Genomic DNA, 21764 nt, shown 5'->3' on the forward strand with positions numbered 1-21764 from the left:
TGAGTCTGTTTCTGTTTTGTAAATAAGTTCATTTGTATCATATTTTAGATTCCACATATCAGTGATCTAATATGATATTTGTCTTTCTCTGTCTGACTTCACTGAGTATGATAATCTCTAGGTCCATCCATGTTGCTACCATTTACTTTTAAATCCTTATCTTTAAAGTAATTTGTGCTATGGAGTTCCCGTCATGGCTCAGTGGTAATGAATCTGACTAGTATCCATGAGGATGTGGGTTCAATCCCTGGCCTTGCTCAGTGGGTTAAGGATCCAGCATTGCCGTGAGCTGTGGTGTAGTTAGCAGATGCGGCTCTGACTTGACCCCTAGCCTGGGAACTTCTATATGCCACAGGTGTGGCCCTAAAAAGACCCCAAAAACACAAACTCCCATGTGCCTAGAGGCCAATTTATGGGGAGACTGACTTGCAAAGCCCCCTTCCAACTTTCAGACACAACCAGGAGGAATTACCTGGGAGGTATTTGGAATGAGCACATCCTGTGAGAGAGGCACCAGCTACTCTGACACACACGGAACAGTGGCACCAGGAGGCTGTTCAATGAGAACATCTTTCCAAGTTCCTGGAAGGAACCCCATGTCGCCTGTCTCTTTATAATCAGCCCTGGTCCCAACGTCAAACTCTGAGAGCAGCTGTACCTCCTCCCTCTACCAGGGAAATGCTTCTTCACGGGCTACAGCGCCAAAGGAAAGGCCTGGAAAGCCTTATCCTCTGCTGTGAGTCAGGGCAAGTTCTCCTGAACCTTCCCCTCTATAGCAAGGATGGTGGGTTCTCAAGAAGCAGGAAGCTTCTTGAGCAAGTGATTCACTGGGGAAGCAGTCTTAGGAGAAGGGGGGATGAGGGAAGTAAGATAGGGCAGGGGAAACCCAAGCAAGGTAGGGTTTCAGCCAGGCCAGCTCCAAACTCATTGCTTCATATAGCGCTGGGCACCCCAGTTGCAACACAAAGTCAATTCCCCTTAGCGCAAGCAGCCTGAGCTCTTGTGCCATGGTGGAGACAGCCTGGTGAGGGTGGGGCATGGTCTTGTAGGAACCATGATTCCTATTGGCAAGGGGGCCATTTCCAGGAGAATGGGCTGGGAGATGTCATCAGCCAACACTCAGAGCAGCCTGTAGGTAAAAGGATGTGGGAGGGGCTCTCCTAGCATCTACCTGGTGGACACCGCCAAGCGCTGGGTTGAGTCCTCACTGTTGTGTCCAGAAAGGCCATTTCTCAGAACACAAGTGAGCTCAGCCCAGGGAGATGTGGACGCTACAAAACCTGTTGGTCACCATTATGTGTGTGCACATCACCAAATCCTCTGCCCACCCCACCCCCCACCACCCTGACACTTGGCTTGTGCCACTCCCCATGTTGTGCTTTTGTATCCTGAACGGCAGCCAGACTGTACTTCTGTCTGTTCCTTAAACACCCACTAAGCTCATTCTCTTTTCATTTGCCTTTCTTTCTAACGGGAATAGTCCCTCATTTTGATACACTGGTGCCATTTTCTTTTTTTAAAAAACGAATTTTGGGAGTTCCCATCGTGGCTCAGCAGTAATGAACCTGACTAGTATCCATGAGGATGCTGGTTCGATCCCTGGCCTTGCTCAGTGGGTTAAGGATCTGGCGTTGCGGTGAGCTGTGGTATAGGTCGCAGACGTGGCTCGGATCCTGTGTTCCTGTGGCTGTGGTGTCAGCAGGCAGCTACAGCTCTGATTCGACCTCTAGCCTGGGAACTTCCATATGCTGCGGTTGCAGCCCTAAAAATACCAAAAAAAAAAAAAGTATTTCATTGAAGTATAGTTGATATACAATGTTGGGTAATTTCTGCTGGAGAGCAAAGTGATTCAGTTATACATACATATACATTCTTTGTCATATTCTTTTCCATGATGGTTTATCATAGGAAATTGGATAGAGTTCCCTGTGCTCTACAATAGGACCTTGTTATTTATCCATCTTGTATATACCCGTTTGCATCTGCTAACCCCAGACTCCCACTCCATTCCTCCTCTGCTCTCCTCCCCCTTGTACTGTCCTCCTACAAGTCTGGTCTCTACATCTGTGAGTCTGTTCCTGTTTTGTGGATAAGTTCATTTGTGCCACATTTTAGATTCCACATACAAGTGATCTCATAGGGTATTCGTCTTTATCTTTCTGACTTACTTCACTTGGTATGATAATCTCTAGGTCCAAACATGTTGCTGCAAATGGCATTTCATTCTTTCTTATGGTTGAATTGTATTCCATTGTATGTATGTAACACATCTTTTTTATCCATCCTCTGTTGATAGACATTTAGGTTGCTTCCACATCTTGGCAATTATAAATAATGTTGCAATGAACATTGGAGTACATGTATCTTTTCGAATTATAATTTTGTCTGGATATATGTCTAGGAGTAGGATGGTAGGACCATAATGCAACTCTATTTTTGATTTTTTGAGGAACCTCCACCCTGTTTTCCATAGTGACTATACCAATTACATTCCCACCAGCAATGGAGAAGGGTTCCCTTTTCTCCACACACTTTCAGCAGTAGCTATTTGTAGACTTTTTAATGACGGCCATTCTGACCAGTGTGAGGTGTTACCTCACTGTAGTTTTGATTCTCATTTCTCTAATAATTAGTGCTGTTGAGGAGCATCTTTTCATGTGCCTGTTGGCCATCTGTATGTATTCTATGGAGAAATGTCTATTTAGGTATTCTGCTCATTTTTCGATTGGGTTGTTTGTTTTTCTCTCATTGAGTCGCATGAGCTGTTTGTATATTTTGGAAATTTAGCCCTCGTCAGTCACATCATTTGCAAATATCTTCGCCCAGACTGTAGGTGGTCAGGTGGTCCCATTTTCTAAGGTGAGATGGGGTGAAATGGTATCAGGGAGGAGGGCAGTGCAACGGAAGACGTGGAAATCAAGAAGTCCGTCTGAGGAGTTTCTGCTGAGGCTCAGCGGTTAACGAACCCAACTAGTATCCATGAGGATGCAGGTTTAATCCCTGGCCTCGTTCAGTAGGTTAAGGATCCAGCGTTGCCGGGAGGTGTGGTGTAGGTTGCAGATGCAGCTCAGATCCTGCGTTGCTGTGGCTGTGGTGTAGGCTGGTGGCTTCAGCTCCAATTCGACCCCTGGGAACCTCCATATGCCATGGGAGTGGCCCTAAAAAGACAAAAAGAAAAAAGAGAAAAAGAGTTCTGTCTGAGCAACCTATTAGATTTCTAAGTAGAGTTATAAAGAGAGACACTTGGGTAACTGAGTCTGGAGTCATGGTTCTTAAAACCAGCCTGTGTTAGATTCCTCTGGAGGACTTGTTAAAACAGACTGCTGTGTCCTGCCCCCAGAGTTTCTGATTCAATAGGTCTGGGGTGAGGCCTGAAAATATGTATTTTTAATGAATTCCCAGGTGACATTGATGTCCATGGTTGGGGAACACACTTTGAGAAGGACTGGCCCCAAGTTCCAGAAGGTTGGGGCTGAATCTAGAATTGAAAATCTTTGGTGGAGTTCCCTTCATGGCTCAGTGGCTAATGAATCCAACTAGGAACGATGAGGTTGTGGGTTCAATCCCTGGCCTTGCTCAGTGGGTTAAGGATCCGGCATTGCTGTGAGCTGTGGTGTAGGTCGCAGACGCAGCTCAGATCCCGCGTTGCTGTGGCTGTGGTGTAGGCCAGCGGCTACAGCTCCGATGGGACCCCTAGCCTGGGAACCTCCATATGCCGTGGAAAAAAAAACAAAAAACAGAAAGAAAGAAAAGCTTTGGCATCTAGACAATATTTAAGCCACAGAATGACACATGATCATCTGAGACGGAGCAAAGCCCCCAGACTAAATTATGAGCTGAAGTGTGTCCCCTTGGCAAAAAAAAAAAATTTCATATGCTGAGGTCCTAGCCCCTAGTACCTCAGAACGTGGCCTTATTTGGAAAATAGGATTGTTGCAGATTTAATTAGTTAAGATGAGGTCACATTTGATTACAGTGGGCCCTTTTTCCAACATTACTGTTGTCTTATCAAAAGGAGAAATCTGGACACAACGATACACACACAGGGAGTTCCTGCAGTGGCCAGCGAGTTAAGAACCCCAACATAGTCTCTGTGAGAATGCAGGTTTGATCTCTGGCCTCGCTGGGTGGGTTAAGGATCCAGCGTTGCTGCAAGCTGGTCACAGATGCAGCTCGGATTCAGTGGTGTTGTGGCTGTGGTGTAGGCCAGGAGCTGCAGCTCCAATTCAACTCCGAGCCTGGGAACCACCTTGTGCTGCACATGTGGCCATAAAAAAAGGAGAAGAAAAAAAAAAAAGACACACAGCAAGAATGCAATGTGACAATGAAGGCAGAGATGCAAAAAGCATGGAATGCTGAAGATTGCCAGTAAACATCTAGAAATCAGGAGAGAGGCCTGGAACGATCCTCCCACACAGCCCGGGAAGGAAGAAACTCTGCCGACACCGTGATCTTGGATTTGTTTAAGATCCATTTCTATTGTTTAAGCCACCCTGTTGATGGTACTTTGTTACAGTGGTCCTAGCAAATGAATACAACGACAATCCACTGACATTCAGAGATCCTGTGGGGAGGAGAGGCCAGCAGAGAAGTGACCAGTGGAAAATGTGGGAGAACGTAATACCCCAGAAGCCAAGGAAAGACGGTGCTTAAGCAGCAGCGTGGTCTTTGCTGCCAAGTGCTGCAGAGAAGTCAAGTCACATGAGGACAGAGAGAGGATTGTGTTATAGGGCTATGGTTTAAAAAGGCAGGGAGTCTCTGATGACCTTGGGAGAAGTTTTCAGGAAAGGGGAGGGGCCAGAACCAACGGGATGTGGGCAGGTTTCCTGGGTGGGGCAGCAAAACAGTGGGGCCATAGCTGGAGGACAATGTAGGATCAGAGGGTTTTTGTAAAGCTAGGACCCTGGGAATAATTTGCATGCTCGTAAGACTGGTAGACAGGAGTTCCTGTTGTGGCTCAGTGGGTTAAGAATCTGACATAGCATCCATGAGGATGTGGGTTTTATCCCTGACCTTGCTCAGTGGGTCAGTGGGTTAAGGATCCTGCGTTGCCATCAGCTGTGGTGTAGGTCGCAGAGATGTGTCTTGGATCCTGCATTGCTGTGGCTGTGGCATAGGCTGGCAGCTACAACTCCGATTCAACCCCTAGCTGCAGGTGCAACCCTAAAAAGCAAAGTAAGCAAACAAACAAGAAAAGCAAAAACCCCAAAATTATGACTGAAAAATATACTGGAAAAAAGTGTGAATGTTAGTGGGGGAGGGGGTGGGTGGAAGAAATAGCTGGGGAAATATGCTGACTCTATGGTCTGCAGTTGTGAAATAGCCATTCCAAGGAAGAGATGGAAAGAGCAATGTTTGCCAAACTAGGCTGGACAGTAGAGCTGGAGTTTTGAGAGCAGGCACAGAGGTCAGGAGTCCTCGGGCTTGCTTCTAGAATGACTCAGGGAGCTGTCCCCCTTCCCGTTCCTCTGACTGCTCAGCTGATGGGAAAGGTCAAGGCAATGAAATATTTTGAAAGTAGTATCTCTGGTAGTTCAAAATCTGCCATTGATTTGAAGGAGGTAAATAGATACTCTTTCCTTTGCAAATGTTTGTGTTTTTATTTTTTAAAGTTTAATTGATGTATAGTTGATTTACAATGTTGTGATAATTTCTCCTGTACAGCAAATGATTCAGTTATACATGGACACATATCCATTCTCTTCATATTCTTTTCCCACATGGATTATCACAGTATATTGGGTTGTTCCCTGTGCTATACAGCAGGTCCCCATTGACCAGTCATTCCATATACCTCAGTGCGCCTATGCCAGTCCCAAACCCCTACTCTGTCCCTCCCCTCCACCTGGCCCCTTTGTTAACTATGAATTTGTTTTCCAAGTCTGTGAGTCTGTTTCTATTCTGCAAATAAGTTCATCTGCATCCTTTTTTTTAAAGATTCCACATGTAAGTGATATCATTTGATGTTTGTCTTTCTCTGCCTTACTTTACTTAGTACGATAATCTCTAGGTCCATCCATGTTGCTGCAAAAGGAATTATTTGGAGTTCCCATTGTGGCTCAGTGGTTAACAAATCTGACTAGGAACCATGAGGTTGCGGGTTTGATCCCTGGCCTTGCTCAGTGGGTTAAGGATCCGGCATTGCCATGAGCTGTGGTTGTAGGTCGAAGTCACAGCTCAGATCCCAAGTTGCTGTGGCTGTGCTGTAGGCCGGTGGCTACAACTCCAATTAGACCCCTAGCCTGGGAACCTTCATATGCCTCAGGAGCAGCCCAAGAAATGGCAAAAAGACAAAAAAAAAAAAAAAAAAAAGGAATTCTTTCATTCTTTTTCATGGATGTGTAATATTCTATGGTATATTTCTACCACATCTTCTTTATCCACTCCTCTGTCAATGGACATTTAGGTTGTTTCCAAGTCTTGGGCTAATGTAAGCAGTGCTGCAGTGAACACTGGGTTGCATGCATCTTTTCAAAGATGGTTTTCTCCAGACAGATGCCCAGAAGTGGGACTGCTCTATCATATGGTAGTTCTACATTTTTGGAAAACCTCCATACTATTTTCCATAGACACCGTATCTTTTTATCTTCCCAACCACCCAGAGTGGAGGCCCTGCCTCTGGAGGAAGGAATTCTGGGAGTTCTGTGGCAGCATGACATCACCTCTTACTAGCTATTGACCTTTGGCCAATGGCATCATCATTGAATGAACACTTGCTATGTGGCAGGCACTGAGCTAAGTGCTTCAAGTATATAATCTCACTTACTCCCTATATAGATGTATGACGTATACATGATTAACCTTCCTCATTTAACTAAAATGGAATCTGAGTCTCAGGGTGATTAAGTCCTAGGAACTTTGATCGAGGTGAGCTCTGAAGCTAGTCTGTCTCCAGACGCCGCATTTAATTCTTAAACTCTGTGAGCCTCAGTTTCCTCTTCATAACATGGAACTAAAGACACCTCCCACACAGGAGTGTCCCACAGATTATGTGACATAATGCATAAAGTGGACAGTCAACAAAGTTAGCTATGATTAGTAGATTCAGGCTATTATCACCACACCGGAAGTGTTGACATTTTAATAAAGGACTATGCAGAAAGAATGTGTGTTTGTGTGAGTGTTTCTACGCTTGTGTGTGAGAAAGAAAACAATAATAATCATAAAGTCATAAATTAGGGTTGGTCGATTTTGAATGTTGGTAGGAGAGATTTGAGGGGGGCATGTTTTCCCTCAATGCCTCAAGTCATACAAATTCCTCAAGATGGTTTTAATTTTCAGGGCTGGGACTAGGTGAGGTGAATGAGGAGCTGGCCCTGGTGTAACTTTTAAAGGGACTCAAAAAAATTCAGTTATAAAGATACACTGGAGTTCCCTGGTGGCTCAGCAGGTTAAGGATCTGGCATTGTTACTGCTGTGGCGTGAGTTTGATCCCTGGCCCAGGAACTTCCAAATGTCATCGGTATAGCCGAAAAAACCCTCAAAGATACATTGTGTGTGTGTGTGTGTATAAATACACACATATTTTTTAACACCTCTCAAGGCGCTAGTTCTATGAAAGCATGTGCTTGTTTTTTGTCTTTTGTCTTTTTAGGGCCTCACCCACGGCATATGGAGGTTCCCAGGCTAGGGGTCAAATCGGAGCTTACAGCTGCCACCCTACACTACAGCTACAGCAATGCCAGATCCAAGCTCCATCTATGAACTACACCACAGCTCATGGCAACACCAGATCCGTAACCCACTGAGCAAGGCCAGAAACCGAACCCGCAACCTCATGGTTTCTAGTCAGATTCGTTTCTGCTGCACCACAGGAACTCCTTGTTCCACAACATTTTAAGATGGATTTTCAGTATTTTAGCTTTTAACCAATGGGCAAAATCAATGATTTCTCCTTTTTGCCTTAGTTTGTGACTCATTTGGAAACATCTAAATTCTGTAGGTCTTTACTTCTGCCCAAAGAGGAGTTTGAAATTCTTTGGGTTTTGTTTTCAAGATATACTTAACCTATAGCATTAATTAGTTTCAGGTATACCATATAGTGATTTGATATTTGTATATATTGTCAAAACGATCATCTCAATAGGTCTAATTAACATCCATCCCCACACATAGCTGCTATTTTCCTTCCTTCCTTCCTTCCTTCCTTCCTTCCTTCCTTCTTTCTTTCTTTCTTTCTTTCTTTCTTTCTTTCTTTCTTTCTTTCTTTCTTTCTTTCTTTCTTTCTTTCTTTCTTTCTTTCTTTCTTTCTTTCTTTGTCACACCTGTGGCTTATGGAAGTTCCCAGGCCAGGGATCAAATCTAAGCCGCAGCTACAACCTATACCACAGCTTCAGCAACACCAGATTCTTAACCCACTGCACCTGCCTGGAGATCAAACCCAAGCCATCAGAGAGACAACACTGATTTTTAACCTGCTGCACCACAGTGGGAACCCTGCAATTTAATTTTCCTGTGATGAGAATTTTTAAGATCTATTAGCAACTCTTAGGTTTATAATATTCTTAATTTAGTCACCATGCTGTGCTTCACATCCCCAGGACATTTTCTTTTTTTTTTTTTTTTTGGTCTTTTTAGGGCCAGACCTGTGGCATATGGAAGTCCATAGACTAGCGGTCGAATTGGAGCTGCAGCTGCCAGCCTATGTCACAGCCACAGCAATGCCAGACCTAAGTCACTTCCGTGACCTACACCAAAGCTCACAGCAACACCAGACCTCAACCCACTGAGCAAGGCCAGGGATCAAATCCACATCCTCATGTCAGGTTTGCTGAGCCACAAGGGGAACTCCCTTGTTTTTTTTAAATATCTCCTTTGCTCACATTCTGTTAGGTTATTAAGGGCACAAGAAATTGAATTACACATCAGCCTCTCTCCCCGTCACTCTCAGCCTTTCTCCTTGTTATCCAGAATGGAGGGCCATCCCTTCTGAGAGGACTCTAGTTTTCTCAAGGACGTCCCACCTTCAATCATCTCCTTTTTCCACATCATCAGTTTCTTCCTCTGTCTAGCAGTCTTTTTTTTTTTTTTTTTCCTCTTTTTACAGCCTTACCGGGGGCATATGGAGGTTCCCAGGTTAGGGGTCGAATTAGAGCTGCAGCTGCTGACTTGCATCACTGCCACAGCAATGCCAGATCTGAGCTGCATCTGTGACCTATGCCGAAACTCACGGCAACTCAAGATCCTCGATCTACTGAGTGAGGCCAGGGATCAAGCCCTTGTCCTCATGGATACTAGTCAGGTTCTTCATTACTGCTGAGACACAATGCGAACGCCTCCAGGACTTATTTCATAACTTGAGGTTTGTACTTTTTGACTTCCCTCACCCATTTTGCCTACCCCATCCGCTACTTCTGTATCAGTGACTTGTTTGTTTGTTTTTTTTTTTTTTTCAGGTTCCTCATATGAGTGAGATCCTATGGTCTTTCTCTAACTTATTTCATTTAACATAATGCCCATGAAGTCCATCTATGCTGCCTCAAAATGGCAGAATTTCCTTCTTTTTTATGGCTCACATTCCACTGTGTGTGTGTGTGTGTGTGTAATATTTCCTTTATCCATTCATCCATCAATGGGCACCTAATTTACTTCCATGTCTTGGCTATTGAAAATAATGCTGTAATGAACATGGGGATACAGCTATCTTTTCAAGTTAGTACTTTTGTTTCCTTTGGGTAAATTCCCTGAAGTGGAATTGCTGGGTCATATGGCAATTCTATTTTTAATTTTTTGAGGAAACCCCACACTGTTTTCCATAGTGGCTGCACCAATTTACATTTCCACAAACAGTGCACAAGAGTTCCCTCTTCTCCACATTCTTGCCAAAACTTGTTATTTCTTGCTTTTTTTAAAATAATAACCATTTTAACAAGTATGCATTATCTCATTGTGGTTTTGATTTACATTTCCCTGATGTCAGCGATCTTGAGCACATTTTCATATACCTGTTGGCCATCTGTATGTCTTCTTAGGAAAAATACCAATTTGTTCCATTTTTATTGGATTTTTTTTTTTTTTTGTCTTTTGTCTTTTGTCTTTTTAGGGCCGCACCCATGGCATATGGAGGTTCCCAGGCTAGGGGTCTAATTGGAGCTATTACTGCCAGCCTATACCACAGCCACAGCAACACAGGATCCAAGCCACGTCTGCAACCTACACCACAGCTCACGGCAACACTGGATCCTTAACCCACTGCGTGAGGCTTGGGATCGAACCTGCAACCTCATGTTTCCTAGTCGGATTTGTTTCCGTTTTGCCAAGACGGGAACTGCGACTTCCTGGCTTTTGCTATTAAGTCATATGAGTTCTTTATGTATTTTGGATATTAACCCTATATAGGATATCTGACTCGTAACTATTTTCTCCCATTCAGTAGGTTTCCTTTTTATTTTGTTGATAGTTTCCTTTGCTATGCAAAACTTTTGAGTTTGATGTCATCCCAATTGTTTATTTTTGCTTCTATTGCCTTTGCTTTTGGTGCCCAATCCAAAAAAATCATCGCCAAGACTGATATCAAGGAGCTCACCACCTATGTTTTCTTCCTGGAGTTTTATAGTTTTAGGTCTAATGTTGAGGTCTTTAATTCATCTTTGAGTTGATTTTGGGGTATGGCTAAGTTAGTGATCCGGTTTCATTCTTTTGCATGTGGCTCCCTGGTTTTCCCAACACTGTTTATTGGAGAGACTATGCTTTCCCTGTTGCATATTCTCTAGAATATTGCCCTACCTTCACTTATCTATCAATAAAATGTTCAGGTTCCTAGCGTGGTATGTTTTTTCTTTGAATGCTTTATAACAGCTCATCATTATCTAGTTTTGGATAGAAGGTCAAAAAATATCTGGAGTTCCCTTTGAGGCTCAATAGGCTAAGAACCCGACACAGTGTCTGTAAAGATGTGGTTTGATCCCTGGCCTTGCTCAGTGGGTTAAGGATCCTGTGTTGCTGCAAGCTGGGGTGTAGGTTGAAGGTGTGGCTCAGATCCCATCTTGCTGTGGCTGTGGTGTAGGCCGGCAGCTGTAGCTCTGATTCGACCCCTAGCTGGGGAACTTCCATATGCTGTTGGTGTGGCCGTAAAAAGAAAAGAAAAGAAAAGAAAATATAACATTACCGAAAATTTACAGAAAAATCTCTCTGAGATGACTAGCTCATCAAGTAAGTCTTGGATCCATCCCCCAAACGACACAAGGATACTACATAATAAAGCTATATAATAAAGTTTTTTAGACACAAAGTGTTTTACGATATACTATTCAATCTTAGAAATCAGAAGGGAGTACAGGGGAGGCCCATTCAACCATGGAGTTGCTATAACATTGTGTGAGAGCTCTGTCCTTATTCACAGGATCTGTGTCTCTCCTCACTTACATGCACATTCTTTTTTTTTTTTCTTTTTTTTTTTCTAATGGTGCACCCATGGCATATGGAAGTTCCCAGACTAGGGGTCAAATTGCAGCTGCAGCTGCTGGCCTATGCCACAGCCACAGGATCTGAGCTGCATCTGTGACCTACACCACAGCCTGTGGCAATGTTGGATCCTTAAATTGAACCTGCAGCCTCAGGGATACTAGTTGGGTTCTTAAGCTGCTGAGCCATAACAGGAACTCCTGCATGTGCATTCTAAAACAAAGGATATTTATAGGAATTGTGTTTACATTGGAATGAGGGCACCCTGCCCTACTTGGTAACATTTCTTTTTTCAGTTTTGAACCCTAGTACTTAAGAGAAAAACCAAAATCAATTTATGATAAGGCTAATTGGAATCTAAAGTTCATTAAAATGTTCTTTCTTGGTTTAGTAATTCCTTTGGGCTCAGGAATGTTAACAAGCAACACTGCAAGCTGCCTTTTTTGTCTTCAAGAGAAAGACAGAGAAAATGAAAGAGCTTAGCATCTGCTTTCTGAAGGATGAGCAGCCCCCCTCCCCAAGAGGGAATTGCACCCACAGGCAGTGGCTTCCCTTACTTGCCAACAGCCTGACCTTGGATGAGTCGCTGTCACCATCCTCCCAAAACGGGAGAGCACCTCATGGGGCTTTTGTGCAGAGCAAAGTAATTCATGCAGAAGTTCCCACTGACACAGTGGGTTGAGAATCTGACTGTAGCAGCTCAGGTCACTGCAGAGGTGCGGGGTGATCCCCAGCACGGTGCAGTGGGTTAAAGAATCTGGCGCTGCTGCAGCTGTCCTGCAGGCTGGCAGCTGTGGCTCCAATTCAATCCCTGGCCCGCGGAACTTTCATATGCGTGGTAATTAGAAAAGAAAAGAAGGGGAGGGAGGGAGGAAGGGAAGAAGGAAGGAATCGATGCAGGTAAAGCACTTACAATACTCATAGCACATAGTAGGTGTTCAGTACATGAGAGCTATTATTATCTCTTAGAGACTGGTCACTCAAGTCTCAGGGTGCTCTGAAGGCAGTGGGAATAAGACTAATGAGCATGGGAGGATGGGTAACTAGAGGCGATGCTACTCCACCTACCTTTTCTCACTCCCACTGAGGATTAATGTTGGATTTCCTTGGGTGCCATCCTAGGCCCACTGCTCCTTGCCCTTCACGTGCTCTCTAGGGAGTGCTGATCCCCAGGCCCCGAGTTCCAGCCCTCATCTCTGGGTCTCTTTCTCCCAGGTTCCTAAAATCCTCTCAGGTTCAACACATCCCAAACCTGATGGGTCATCTCACTTTCCCCAGCTCGCCAAACCTGCTTCCCTGGGTGCCCTTGCTTGATGCCATCTCCCTTCATCTCTGCATCACCCACATGCTGGACGCTCCTCTTTCAGCAACCTTCAGCCAGCCTGCCCCTGCCCACACTTCAACCAAGCCCAACCAGTTTTACTTCTTCAACCTTCTTTTAACTGGTTCTCTCCTTCCCTCTCTCTCTCTCTCTGTGTGTGTCTGTCTTGTCTCTTTCTTTCCCAATCTCTCTCTCTCTGATACCTCTACCCAGGTCAGAGCCTCACCAAATTCACCTAGCCTCCCTGCCTCCCTGTGTTTGTAATACCTTCCTTCCTTTTATCTGGCTCAGATCTGATGACACGTTGTCCAGGAAGCTTCCAGACTCGTCCTTCTTAGATTGGATTAAATTTCCTTCCTCCTTCTGCACCCCCCCCCACCTCCGCTGCCCCAAGGCTGGCTTTGTTTTCTAGGCAGCACATCATTGTACCTGCTACATAATATTCCAGTTGTGTGCTTCCCTCCCTAGACTGTGAGGTCCTTGAAGTTAGGAAATGCTATATCTTATGCATCTTTGGATCCTGAGTGCTTAATACAGTGCCACTTAATAAATAAGGCACTTAACAGTCAATATGGAAGGCATTTCTTTTTATGGAACCATTCCCGACTACCTCTGAGAAAGAGCGCCATTTGAAGGAACTAGTTTAGTGTTAACATATGGTTCCCAGAGTTTCTATTATGGCATGGTGGAAAGAAATCCCACTAGTATCCATGAAGATGCAGGTTCGATCCCTGGCCTTGATCACTGGCTTAAGGATCTGGAGTTGCGGTGAGCTGTTGTGTAGGTCATAGAGGCAGCTCAGATCCCATGTTCCTGTGACTGTGGTGTAGGCCGGCAGCTCTAGCTCTGATTCCACCCCTAGCCTGGGAACTTCAATAAGCTGCGGGTGTGGCCCTAAAAAGCAAATATTTATATATTTATATATAAGGCGGGAGGAGGTAGGAGGAGACACTTCAAACACTGAATAAACACTACAAAATAGCCGATATTTCACTTTAGAGCTGCAGAAGGTGAAATAGAAAACAGGAACTCAGGGATGGGGGGGGTATGCAGAAATATCCAGCAGGATGCTCAGATGGGACAGAGAGCTGCCCAGGCAGACAGGTCACAAAGATTTGACAGCTACCTTGCATATCCCGGTGCTATGGGTTCACAAACTGCCACATGGGAGGAAAAATGAAATGGCTCATTCACGCATTCAACCAGTGTTTACTGAGCATCTATCAAGGAGGAAGGCACTGAGGATACAGCACTGAAACAAACAGGCCTTGTCTCTGTTGTCATGAGTTTATCAGGTGGTGTTGAAGCAGAAAATACCAAAGTAAGTCAAAGAATACATAATTGCACGTAGTAATACGCACCGTGAAGGGACAAACCGGATGCTGTGAGAGAAAACACAGGTCGGGCAGGGAAGGTCTCTCGAAGGACATGGTTGTTAAGCTGAAGGAGGCAAGGACAGGAAGGAGCTGGAGGAGGAGTGGTCCAGGAAACAGGCCTGGAACTAAAAGAGGGCAAATCAGCCTCAAAGCGGCACCAGGGAAAGCGAGACTGGCCAACATTCAGCATCTGCCAGGGAGGCAGGCAAGGCAGAGCAGGTGGACTCAGATCTGACTGGTTAAGGGGTTTAGATTTTGTTCTGTGTGCAATGGCCGAGGAAGAGTTTTAAGAAAGAGAGTGATGGGATGTGAGTTCCATTCACAGGGGAGCATCCAGGAGGCTAGGTGGAGACCAGGGCGGAAAGGAGGTTCAGAATCAGAAGTGGTGGTGACTAGTGTTGAGCTATTTAACTCTTCTCTTTAGGAAATATTTTCATGTATCTCAGTTTTTTGTTTGTTTTTGCTGTGTGTGTGTGTGTGTGTGTGTGTGTGTGCTGCACCTGAAGCATATGGAAGTTCCCGGGCTAGGGGTCAAATCAAAGCTGCAGCTGCCTGCCTGCATTGCAGGTGCAGTAACACAGGATACAAGCCACATCTGCGACCTACACCACAGCTCAAAGCAATCCTTAACCCACTGAGTGGGTCAGGGAATGAACCTTCATCTTCATGGATACTAGTCAGGTTCGTTACCAGCTGAGCCACAATGGGAACTCCATGAATCTCATTTTTTTTTTTTTGGTCTTTTTAGGGCCACACCTGCAGCAAATGGAGGTTCCCAAGCTAGGGGTCAAATCAGAGCTACAGCTGCCAGCCTACACCACAGCCATAACAATGCCAGATCTGACCCAAGTCTGAAACCTACACCACAGCTCACGGCAACGCCAGATCCTTAACCCACTGAGTGAGGCCAGGGATTGAACCCACAACCTCATGGTTCCTAGTTGGATTCGTTTCCACTGTGCCATGATGGCAACTCTGTGAATCTCATTTTATAGCTGAGGAAACTGAGGTTCTGAGCTAGAAGGTGGACCCAAGTCTGTTCTATCCCAGAGTTGGAACTTAAACCCTCCTTGCCTCTTCTGGGGCCCTTGTGCTCTGTTATATGAAACTTCCAGATTGGCAATGATGAAAAAGGACAATATCCATTTTATGGCAAAGCGGAAGGTGAATTTTCATCCACAGTAGATGGGAATGTAAATCAGTACAGTCTTTCTTTTTTTTTTGGTCTTTTTGCTATTTCTTGGTCTTGGGCCGCTCCTGCGGCATATGGAGATTCCCAGACTAGGGGTCCAATCGGAGCTGTAGCCACCGGCCTACACCAGAGCCACAGCAACGCGGGATCCAAGCCGTGTCTGCAACCTACACCACAGCTCACGGCAACGCCGGATTGTTAACCCATTGAGCAAGGGCAGGGATCGAACCCGCAACCTCATGGTTCCTAGTCGGATTTGTTAACCACTGAGCCATGACAGGAACTCCAGTACAGTCTTTCTAGAAGAAAACCCACTGCCTTAAAGATGTGTGTCCTCCTAGAGTCCCCAGGTCCCAGTTTTAGAATCTTAAAAAAATAAACCAAATACTGAGCAAAGATGTGTGTTGTGTGAGCAAGTCTCATTTATCAGTATTTGTAATATCAAAATAGGGCATTGATGCAATAGGCTCCAGTACCACACAGTCAATAGCTGATCATTTATTGCCATGGACTCTACCATGTATTGCCTGGTAATAAAATTCGGTTACCAAAGGAGGTTGAGTGTGATTTCATTTTTGCAAAATATGTATTTATATAGAGAGAACATTCTGAAAGGATATACATGCAAAAATTAAGAGTGGCTATCGTTAGGGAGGGAATATTTTTCCTTCTATTCTTTTAGGTTCATTCACAAGTCGATAGAAAGAACAGATACTTGGTAATTAGATGTTTACCCTGCCATATAGTAAGTCTCTCAGATATAATGTTACTTCTGATACTAGCTCTCTTTCTGGGTCAGGTGCCCCATCCAAATTATTTTAGCCAGTTAAGAGGTGGGTTAATGTTTTTCTTTTCTTTCTTTCTTTCTTTCTTTTTTTTTTTTTTTTTTTTTTGGGTCGTACCTGCGGCATATGGAAGATCTCAGGCTAGGGGTCAAATAGGAGCAAAGCTGCTAAGCCACAGCAATGCCAGATCCGAGCCTCGTCTGCAACCTACACCACAGCTCACAGCAACACCAGATCCTTAACCCACTGAGTGAGGCCAGGGATTGAACCCACGTCCTCATGGGTACTAGTTGGGTTTGTTACCACTGAGCCACAATGGGAACTCCTGAGCATTATTGTTATACTCCCTTAATAGACAAGAGAGCTGGGTACAGAGGGCAACTTACCTTCCTCCAGGTCACACACAAAGGCAGGAGGGGGAAAAGCTAGGACAGGCTCACACCTACATCCATGCTCCTTTCCCCCCACTTCCTAGGATTAAGAGCAAAGGTAGTAGTGGAGTCAAGGAGGGGAACAGCTTGCTCAGCATCAGGCTCTTTAGACATTGAGACAAGTACCTGGGGAAGTTGTTTAAACTCCCTTTCTGAACAGTCATTGAAAATAGACTACACAGACCCTTCTAATTCAGAAGGTGAAGGTCCCATTAATATGCTACCAACTTCAAAATACATCATCTCTGGAGAGAATTTCTGTGGCTGGTAACCTGTGAGAGCAACATATCTTGTTTAACATTATTGATCCCTGGGACTTCATCATCACGTGGTTGTGTGTGTCATCTCTATGTGCTTGCCGTGTGGATTTTGTATGTGCCTACGTATGCTTTCCAGCCTTATGAACGAGGTTGATCACAGCCTCTTGGCGATCACACACAGGCATTTCACTTTTCATGTACAGTCACAGGTCTGCTTACAGCAGGGCTGGGGTAGAACCCAAGTCTTCTGGCTCACAGGCCTTTCCACCATGTTATCAGTGAGAACATCCATTTCTATTTGGAAACATAAACCATGATGGCCCTGATTAAACAAAACTTTGAATGTGTTGGGGTTTTTTTAATACCTAGAACTGCACAACTTAGCTCTATATATCAGACTATCATATTTCACTTTTAAATCCGTAATGATCCTTCTTTAAAATCTTATCCCTCTGGGGTCTGTATTGTGCAACAAATTTCACAATCCAGGACACTCTGTAGAACTTTCCAAAGAAACAAGGTGGATTAGTAGAGGAAAGAAAAACACATCACCTCAAATATTTACTTGAGCGCCAACACAAGCATCCATATCTTGCAGGTTAGGGTTGTCAGCCCTTAAAAGCTGACGTGACGTAACAGAGAGGCTCAGTCTGAACGCCTTTCCTTCTTCCCCATTCCTACTTCCCCTCCTGGGGATGGTTTCTTTTTGTGTGTGAATTTAAGAAAAGTCATAAACAAGTACTGTCACTGTCTCTCAATCTAGCATCTAAGGCACTGCGTGTGGGAGAATTTAGGAAACACCCCCCAACTCCTTCCTGGGGTAACTTTCAGGAATCTCCAAACTGGATGTCTGCTTTTTCCTAACAAAAGATCAATATCTGTAGTCCAAGGGTAACTGATAAGCCTATTTATTTTCACAGAGACTTTGGCCTGGCACTTTTCCCTTCTGAACTCTCCTGGGCAGCCTGGCACAGCCTGGACCAGTCCTCCTTGGCTGGTTGTAGGTCTCCTCTTCAAGGAGGATGAGTCTCTCTCCATCTTCACAGTTACTTTTATTTTTTATAAACAGACGTGAAGGGGAATCTTTTTTTTTTTTTTGCGGGGGAGGTAGCTAGGGGGAGGAGCACCTGCGGTATATGGAGGTTTCCAGGCTAGGGGTCGCAACCGAACTTCAGCCGCCAGCTTGCATACACCACAGTCCTAGCAACGCAGGATCAGAGCTGCATCTGCGATCTACACCACAATTCATGGCAACACGGGGTCCTTAACCTACTGAGTGGGGCCAGGGATCGAACCTGCATCGTCATGGATACTGGTTGGTTTCGTTTCTGCTGAGCCACGATGGGAATGCCAGGAATCTTTAAATAAACAGATAAATGAGGTCTCAGAGCTATCATCCTTCCAATGATCTTTAGAAATCAGGGAAATACTTTGGCCTCAGAAGCAAGGAAATGGGCCCTGGACTTTCCCCCACCCCCCATCCCAGAGCAGGGCCCAGTGGGGGGGGGTGGGGGGAGGGAGGTCCCGGGACACAGCTCACATGCTGAGGAAAGAGCCTCCCGGGTTTTCAGTAGGAGTTCAGTAGGACAGGCCATGCGCCATGACTGTTGTCTCTCCTGCAGAAGCTGTAGGACTCTGGTCTGCCAGCCTGGACTGGGAACTCTCAGAGCTCTTTCTGTGTTTTCAACTCAGAGGAATTTTATGCACGTGTCAGGAAAAGGTTGAGGGCAAGGGGCTGCAGAGCAGGCAGGTGGTGGCCTACAGGTGGCCTCCTTGAGGTCTGTGATGGGACCAAGCCTGTGGGCTGGGTAGCTGGGCAGGATGAATGTGGGGTGGGGAAGGAACTCATAGACCTGAGCTACCCCAGGGAAGGGCAGGGTTTCTAGGAAGAGCCTCCCTCCTGACTTCTCACTTAAGTCCAAAGGCCTTAAGAAAACTAACTTTCTTTCCTTCCTTCCTTCTTTCTTTGCTTTTTAGGGCCACACACACAACATATGGAGGTTCCCAGGCTAGGGGTCCAATAGGAGCTGCAGCTGCTGACCCACACCACAGCCACAGCAACACTGGATCTGAGTCACATCTGCAACCTACACCACAGCTCATGGAAATGCCAGATTCTTAACTCACTGAGTGAGGCTAGGGATCGAACCCACATCCTCATGGATACTGCTCAGGTTCTTAACCCACTGAACTACAACAGGAACTCCAGGATCGGACTTCTGAAGAGACACCATCCCAGAGTTCCCGTCGTGGCCCAGCAGAAACGAATCCAGCTAGGAACCATGAGGTTGCAGGTTTGCTCCCTGGCCTCACTCAGTGGGTTAAGGATCCAGTGTTGCTGTGAGCTATGGTACAGGTCACAGACATAACTGCATCTGGTGTTGCTGTGACTGTGGCTTAGGCCAGCAGCTGCAGCTCTGATTGGACCCCTGGCCTGGGAACCTCCATATGCTGCAGTTGTGGCCCTAAAAAGCAAAAAAAGAAAAGAAAACAAGACACCATCCCCTCAAGGACCACCCCATCCTTTCTCACTGAGTAGGGGACACCAGCAGGGACCCATCAGGTGGTTGTGAAGCGGAGAAGGTCATCTCTTTTTTAAAAAAATTTTTATTAACATATGGATGACTTACAATGTTGTGCCAATTCCTGCTGTACAGCAAGGTAATTCAGTTATACATATGTATACATTCTTTTTTTTTAATATATCATCTTCCATCATGGTCTAACCCGGGAGAATGGAGAGAGCTCCTTGTGCAGTACAGTAGGACCCTTGTTGTTTATCCAGGTCATCTTCTGAGTGTTGATCTTGAACCACAAAGCTCTGCTTGGACTGTGGAGGGAGTGGACTGCTTGCCTGGAGGCGGTGGAGACCAGGGCTGCGCTGGCTCAGCTGTGGAGGCTTCCCCTCCCCGAGGCTCTAAGGGAGCACATGTCCTTTGAGAAGCCTGCCACAGGCCACAAGCCCCTCACCCTGACTGTGGAGGCCTAGGCTGGGAGTCACAATGGCCTCTTCTCTTTTTAAATGCCACTGAAGTACAGTCGATGTGTTAATTTCTGCTCCACAGCAAAGTGATTCAGTTACGCATCTCTATACATTCTCATTCACAACTGTTTATCACAGGATATTAAATACAGTTCCCTGTGCCCCACAAGGACGTTGGTGTTCATCTATTCTTTATATAAGAGTTGTTGGCATCGGCTAACCCCAAACTCCCACTCCGTCCACCCCCACCACCCCCCACCTTGGCAACCACAAGTTTGTTCCCTGTGTCTGTGAGTCTGTTTCTGTTTTGTAGATGTGTTCCTTTGTGTCATAATTTAGATGCCACATATAATACAATGGCCTCTTTTTCTTTTTTTTTCCATCTTAGGGCCCCACCTGCAGCATATAGAAGTTCCTGGGCTAGGGGTCTAATTGGAGCTGTAGCTGCCGGCTGACACCAGAGCTACAGCAACACTGGATCCTACACTACAGTTCATAGCAATGCTGGATCCTCCACCCATCAAACGAGGCCAGGGATCGAACCCACATCCCCATGGATATCAGTCAGATTTGTTCACTGCTGAGCCACGGCGGGAGCTCCCTTTTTATATAAATTTTATTGGCGTATAGAGATGACTTACGAAGTTGTGTTAGTTTGAGTTGCACAGCAGAGTGAGTCAGCCGTACATATACCTATATCTCCATTCTTTTCCAGATTCTTTCCCCACATGCGCTCTCGCAGAGAACTGCATCCATTTCCCCGAGCCCGGCAGTAGGTCCTCTTTTCAAATAACCTCTCAGCTGAGATGCTGCAGCATCGGTAAATCCAGACCCTGAATTTGGGAATGGTCAGTGTTTGAGCTGAGCGCCCAGGAGCAGCGGGACACAGAGGTGGTCCGAGGCTTGGGAAGTAGTCATGGGTTACGGGCAATGTTGGGAGCCACGGCTGAAGCCCCCAGGAGACACCAGCCCCCAGCAGAGTGGTCCTGGAGGTGCAAGTCCAGGCCAGCAGCCAGGGTCAGTCATTCAGACAGCCCATGTGCGTCTGACTGGTGAGTACGGGAATTTTGCAGAGCCCCGTTCTCATCGTGAACTGGTTTTGTTATAGGTCAGTCATCCTTGCCTGAGCCCTTTATCCAGACTCATCTGAAAGGGACCCGACACAAGAGCTGCAAAGCTCTGCAGCAATGGCCTTGGACCAGAACCCTTCTGACAGCATCTCCTCTGTTGTCCAGCTCGAATCCTCACCAGGGTGGCTTCATCAAAAGTCGAGACACTGAGGCCCCCCAAGCCACCTGGGAGACAGTCAAGAGGTGACCCCTTCCCATCAAAAACACCCATCTGCCAGGAGTCAATAGGGACGGTCCCCACTGTAACCTGCAGCAATGACCCCGAGACACTGGATGAGATGCTGGCCCAGTGACTAGATGTCAGGTGGACTATTTTGGCCCCTTGCCATTGTCAGAGGGACACAGATACACATTAACCTATGTTCCTACTGCTATGGGTCTCACACAAGCCTTTGCTAGTAAAAAAGCAAATCAGGCAGCCACTCTTAGGGACTTGACTGAGTTGGAAAGTATGTAGGGACCACCACTTGCACAGGGCCATAGATGTCAGAGCGGCTTGCATGGCTGGACCGTACTGACTCCGTTGTGTCAGCTCCATCTTATATGCCCGCAGTCCCGCCCTCTCCCCTTTCTGAGTGACTGAGCTTTAATGTTACTCAAGCAATGTAACCAAGCCAGACAAGTTCCTACCAACCTTCCCCCTGGCCTTCATCTGATAAGAAAACTGGAAGAGTGCCTTTTGCTGATGCAGAGGAAGAGAAGAAAAACCCCCAGTTCTCATTGGTGTGGACGTGCTTTTCCCTTACTAATTAGATTCTATCTTGGTCTTTGGCTCTTTTACATTCCCATGAACCCCTTTCAGTGGCGTGGAGTGCAACTACAGATGCTGCCTGATCCTGCCTTTGCAGAAGTTACTCACAATAAACTTCACAGTTGCACATTA

General features: G+C 45.7%; 1 long non-coding RNA gene across 2 annotated transcripts in view; it reads left to right on the plus strand.

Annotated features, from left to right (window-relative positions):
• The window catches only part of LOC110256722 (uncharacterized), a 60194-nt gene extending 38430 nt beyond the window's left edge, over positions 1 to 21764 (plus strand). For both annotated transcript variants that reach the window (XR_014827923.1, XR_014827922.1), the window contains exon 2: positions 20860 to 21764. This is a non-coding gene — a long non-coding RNA (uncharacterized LOC110256722). The remainder of the gene's footprint in view (positions 1 to 20859) is intronic.

Source organism: Sus scrofa, chromosome 14 (assembly GCF_054392235.1).
Source record: "Sus scrofa isolate SSC_HxYL_T2T_F1_AM1 chromosome 14, Sscrofa_HxYL_maternal_Yorkshire_Landrace_v2.0, whole genome shotgun sequence".
Taxonomy (NCBI): domain Eukaryota; kingdom Metazoa; phylum Chordata; class Mammalia; order Artiodactyla; family Suidae; genus Sus; species Sus scrofa.